Source organism: Elaeis guineensis, chromosome 6 (genome assembly GCF_000442705.2).
Source record: "Elaeis guineensis isolate ETL-2024a chromosome 6, EG11, whole genome shotgun sequence".
NCBI classification, from domain to species: domain Eukaryota; kingdom Viridiplantae; phylum Streptophyta; class Magnoliopsida; order Arecales; family Arecaceae; genus Elaeis; species Elaeis guineensis.
The window spans coordinates 401,483-407,482 of NC_025998.2; positions in this window are offsets into that span (position 1 = coordinate 401,483).

Here is a 6,000-nt window from a genome sequence, read left to right on the forward strand (position 1 = left end):
AATTTCAATTGTATAAAAATCTTAATAATCCCTTTCACATTAATACTTATGCTACCTATAATTAAAAAAAATTATTTCAATATTTAAATAGACAAAAGAAAAAATAAAAAAAATATCTTTACCTAAATGGGACGTGACGTTCTTTTAGATCGACAAAGTCATTAAGTATTGAATCTGAGCTAAAAGTTTTGACAATTTTTTTTTCTATATAAATAACTAAGTTATCTGCAAAAAAATTATCTTCTATTTTATTATGAAGCCTTTTTTTAATGATCTTCATAATCAAAAATGCTCTTTTACTTGTTACTGCATGTAAACACTGGAAGAAATAAAATAAGATGAAAACTAATCTATCAATAAGACGTCTTCAACTTCTCTATTTCTGCTAATCTCTGACATAACTCTGAGAGAGACGATAAATTTTGAAGTTGTGGATGATTTCTCAAAATCAAAATATTTCAATTGAAATCTCAAATTTATTTTTTTTATCAATAAAATCAAGAGGATAATATTTTCTACAAGATTACAAATATTATCAATATTAAAGAATTTATAATCATCTCTTAAATTCAAAGCAAAGCTGAGAGTCAAAAGTTCGATAGTGTATTCACTAAACCTATTGTTCAATCCTGCAATTGAAAATCAATGGTCGCATTGAATATATCAAAATGATAATGGTATTCTATAATGACATGATCTCGTTGGCGATGACCTCTACCTTCAATATATTAAGCATCTAAATTAGGAATATCAATATCATATTTTTTAGAAAATAATATAACACTATCAAAAAAATTATTCCAACCATCTTCTCTAAGTTTTTGAATGAGAACTTTTGTGCTTGAAACTAAATGCATAGCATTCAAAATATCTTGGGATTTTTGTTGTAAAGCATGACAAAGGATATCAGTAATATCCATAATTTTTTTTATCATATGTAAAATAAAAATAAATTCAAAAGATGTAATCATTTTAAGAGCTGCATTAGTATCCCTCGTTAAGCATAAGTAGATCTATCTTACTTTAAAATTTCAAGCACAGAATAAGTTGCACCAAATATATTTATAAAACTATAAATAGAATAAAAATGAGATCCCCAATGAGTATCACTAGCTCGTTTTAAAGTGCCAATTTAATTAGCACCTCTTCCAGTTTCAAGTTCATTAAGAGTCAACATATATATAATTTCAGCTGCTTAAAAACATGTAATTCATTATGTCGCTTATATGAAAAACTAACAATATTGATAATAAAAGTTAAATGTGAAAAAAAATTATAGATAAAAATTATCTCTCTAGATGCTGCAACCAAAATCAACTTGTAATCTATGAGCAAAACAATATACATAATATATATAAGGATAATCATTAAGAAATAAAGCTTGTAATCTTTTCCATTCACCACACATATTACTAGCTCCACCGTATCCTTGACCACATATGTTTTGAATATCAAGATAATGATGAAAAAGAACAGAAGATATTTTATTCTTAAAAGTCCATGCAGATGTGTTAGTGGCATAAGCAATATCAAAAAAATATTCTCTTATCAAGCCATTATCATCAACAAATTTTAAAATTAGAGCCATTTATTTTTTTTAGACTCATCGTGAGCCTCATCAATAATAATATAAAATTTAAAATTTTTAATATCCTCATGAATCTTATTACGTACTTTATTTACAAAAACATGCAAAATCTTTTTTTGAATTTTATGTGAAGTATATTTAGCTACAATAGGTACATTTCCTAAAATAACATTTGCAACTTTATCATTATATGAAGCTAAAAGACTAATCATCTCAAAAAAAAAATTTCGATTTTTGAGCTACTAATCTTATCATGATCTCTAAAAGTACAATCTTAAAATGCAAGTCAACAAATAATATCAATAAAAAGTTTGACTTGCAATCTATTATTTTGAATTTGTTCAAAATATTGAGCATGTATAACTTTATCTATATGTCTAGATTGACTTATTAAATCAGCACAAGACTTTAGAGCATTATTATGTGCAGTAGTGAAGGATAAGAAAGACTAGAGGGAGCCACTGCCTCCTCAAAAAATTTAAAATATTTATAATTTATATATTTATATATATGATGGTCCTTCAATATTTTAGTCTTACACGTTACGAATCTATCAGTTTAAAAAAAATTATATAATTAATTTATATATTTATTTTTTTATTAAAAATAATAAATTAAAAAAAAAGAACCGTTGCTTATTTGAAAACACAATAAACCTCGGAAAAGGGCTAGCCGAAGCTTCATCTCGTGGATGCGTGGAATCCGCCTAAACCTCTCACTAAAACCTTTCGACGCCTCGCTCAGTCTCTCCGTCGCCTCCTCTCCTGCTCCACTGCTCCATCTCCAGCACCGGCGCGCTCTCCGAAATCCTCCTCGCGCTTCCTCCGAAAGTCCAATCCATCGGCTTCGGAAGAAAGTTTTGAAAACCTATAGGCCACACGGCCACAGCAAGATACCACTACTAGTGAGGTGTGACAGGTGACTTTTTTTTTTTTTTTTTGAGGTGAAGTTTGACAAATGACAATTGGAGCTCTTTTTCTGAATAATACAAAAAAAAAACTTTTTTATCAAAATATATTCAAACCAAACTTATTTACCAAAATGATGTGAGAGGGAAAAACGCCATTTTGAATGGTGTTTTTTCCCCTGCCACGTCACCCCCCATTTTCACAGTGGCATCGTCCCAAAAAAAAAAAAAAGAAGAAGAAACGCCATTTGGAATGGCGCTTTTAAAAACGCCATTCCAAATGGCGTTTTCCAATTTTTCCACCCAAAAATAAAGGAAAAAATCGTGGGAAAATGAAAAATTATGTTTTTTAAAATTTGAAATTAGTAAATAAATTAAAAATTTTAATTTTGATTGAATTTTAAAATATAAAGATTTGAATTTGTAATTCATTAAAAAAATTAATTTAGATTTTTTATTTCAAAATTTTTTTAAAAGATGTCCAAAAAAATCTTAAGAAATTAAAAAAAAATTATCATAGAAAATAAAAAAAGAGAAAAAAATATGAAAGAAATAAAAATTTGAAATTAAATTGAAAAACATCATTCGAAATACTTGTCTTCAAAATTTTTAAGAAAATTAAAAATTATAAAATTTTTAAAAAATAAAAAAAAAGAATTATAATGTAAAAATAAAAAAGAATAAAATTTTAAAGATAAATTGAAATTAAAATATTATTTCAAATTACTTTCTCAAATAAAAAATAATAAATTAAAAAAAGATTCAAAAAAATTTTAAAAATAGGCTAAAAAAATTTTATAAAAATAAAATAAGTCTTTAAAAATGCCATTTTGTAAATTGAACTTTAGAAAAAATAATAATTTTTTAATTAAAGAAAAAGAATACGTAATAGAATGCTAAAAAGAAAAAAATGGAAGAGAAATGAAATTATAATTTCAAATGATAACTATTTTAAAATAAATAAAAAAAAGTATCATAGGAAAATAAAAAAATAACAATAAAATAAGAATTATAATTATAAATTTTAAAAAAATTTAATTTTAATTTAAATTAAAAATTATCATTTAAATTATTATTTTCATTATTTCATTTAATTTATTTATTAAAAGATTACAAATACATAATATAAAAAATTGTAAGAAAAGTAGATTTATATTTTTTAGTCGACCCCATGAATCGACTCATGGCTAAAAGAGTTTAACGGCACGCAAAATTTTTGACTGCGACACTCTGTGAGTCGATCCCTTGACTTTCTTTCTGGTAATTTTTATTTTTTAAATTTTTTAAATAGAGGAAGAGAGAGGAAGAGGGAGAGAGGAGGCAGCTCACCGTCGTGCTGTTGGAGAGACGCCGGAGTAGGGAGAAAGAAGAAGAGGGAGAAGGAGAGAAGAAGGGGGGAAAGGAGAAAACGCCGTTTCCTTCGGTGTTTTTTTATTCTTTTTCTTTTTTCTAAATTTTTTAAATTTTTTTTCATAATTTGTTTAATTATTTTTTTTAATTTATTAAATTTTTTAATGAGGATAGTAATTTGAATGATAATTTTTAATTGAAATTAAAGATAATTTTTTGTAATCTACTTTTGTAATCTACTTTTCTTACAATTTTTTATATTATGTATTTGTAATCTTTTAATAAATAAATTAAATGAAATAATGAAAATAATAATTTAAATGATAATTTTTAATTTAAATTAAAATTAAATTTCTTTAAAATTTATAATTATAATTCTTATTTTATTGTTATTTTTTTATTTTCCTATGATACTTTTTTTTATTTATTTTAAAATAGTTATCATTTGAAATTATAATTTTATTTCTCTTCCATTTTTTTCTTTTTAGCATTCTATTACGTATTCTTTTTCTTTAATTAAAAAATTATTATTTTTTCTAAAGTTCAATTTACAAAATGGCGTTTTTAAAGACTTATTTTATTTTTATAAAATTTTTTTAGCCTATTTTTAAAATTTTTTTGAATCTTTTTTTAATTTATTATTTTTTATTTGAGAAAGTAATTTGAAATAATATTTTAATTTCAATTTATCTTTAAAATTTTATTCTTTTTTATTTTTACATTATAATTCTTTTTTTTTATTTTTTAAAAATTTTATAATTTTTAATTTTCTTAAAAATTTTGAAGACAAGTATTTCGAATGATGTTTTTCAATTTAATTTCAAATTTTTATTTCTTTCATATTTTTTTCTCTTTTTTTATTTTCTATGATAATTTTTTTTTAATTTCTTAAGATTTTTTTGGACATCTTTTAAAAAAATTTTGAAATAAAAAATCTAAATTAATTTTTTTAATGAATTACAAATTCAAATCTTTATATTTTAAAATTCAATCAAAATTAAAATTTTTAATTTATTTACTAATTTCAAATTTTAAAAAACATAATTTTTCATTTTCCCACGATTTTTTCCTTTATTTTTGGGTGGGAAAATTGGAAAACGTGATTTTGAATGGCGTTTTTAAAAACGCCATTCAAAATGGCGTTTTTAAAAGCGCCATTCCAAATGGCGTTTCTTCTTTTTTTTTTTTTTTTTTGGGACGATGCCACCGTGGAAATGGGGGGTGACGTGGCAGGGGAAAAAATGCCATTCAAAATGGCGTTTTTCCCTCTCACATCATTTTGGTAAATAAGTTTGATTTGAATATATTTTGGTAAAAAAGTTTTTTTTTTGTATTATTCGAGAAAAGAGCTCATAACGAGACACGACATGACGATTTCAAGCAGAGTTCTTTTCTCAAATAATACGAAAAAAAAACTTTTTTATCAAAATATATCAAAACGAAACTTATTTACCAAACTAATGCAAAAGGGAAAAACGCCATTTTGAATGGCGTTTTTTCCCCTTCCACGTCAGCCCCTGTTTCCACGCTGGCATGAAAAAAAAAAAAATAAAAAAATGCCATTTGGAATGGCGTCTTTAAAAACGCCATTTTGAATGGCGTTTTTAAAAACGCCATTCAAAATGGCGTTTCTCAATTTTCCCCCCGGAAAAAATCGTGGGAAAATGGAAAATTTTGTTTTTTAAACTTTGGAATTAGTAAATAAATTAAAAAATTAATTTGGATTGAAATATAAAATATAAAGATTTTAATTTGTAATTAATTTAAAAAATTATAAGAAAAAAAAAATTATCATAGAAAATAAAAAAAAGAGAAAGAAATATGAAAGAAATAAAAATATTATTTCAAATTACTTTCGGAAATTAAAATTAATTTATTTTAAAAAGATTCAAAAAATTTTTAAGAAGAGGGTTAAAAAATTTTATAAAAACATAAAGAATTGAAAAAAATAGAAATTATAATTGAAATTGAATAACAAAGTTTATAATTTTTAATTTTAAGAAATAAGAATTATAATTGTAAATGAAATTAAAAAATTTATTGTAAATAACTAAATAAATTTAAATATAAATTTTTAAAGTATTTTTTAAATAAAAGAAAAAAAATACTAATAGAATATAAAAAAGATAAAAGTGGAAAAAAATTAAATTAAAAT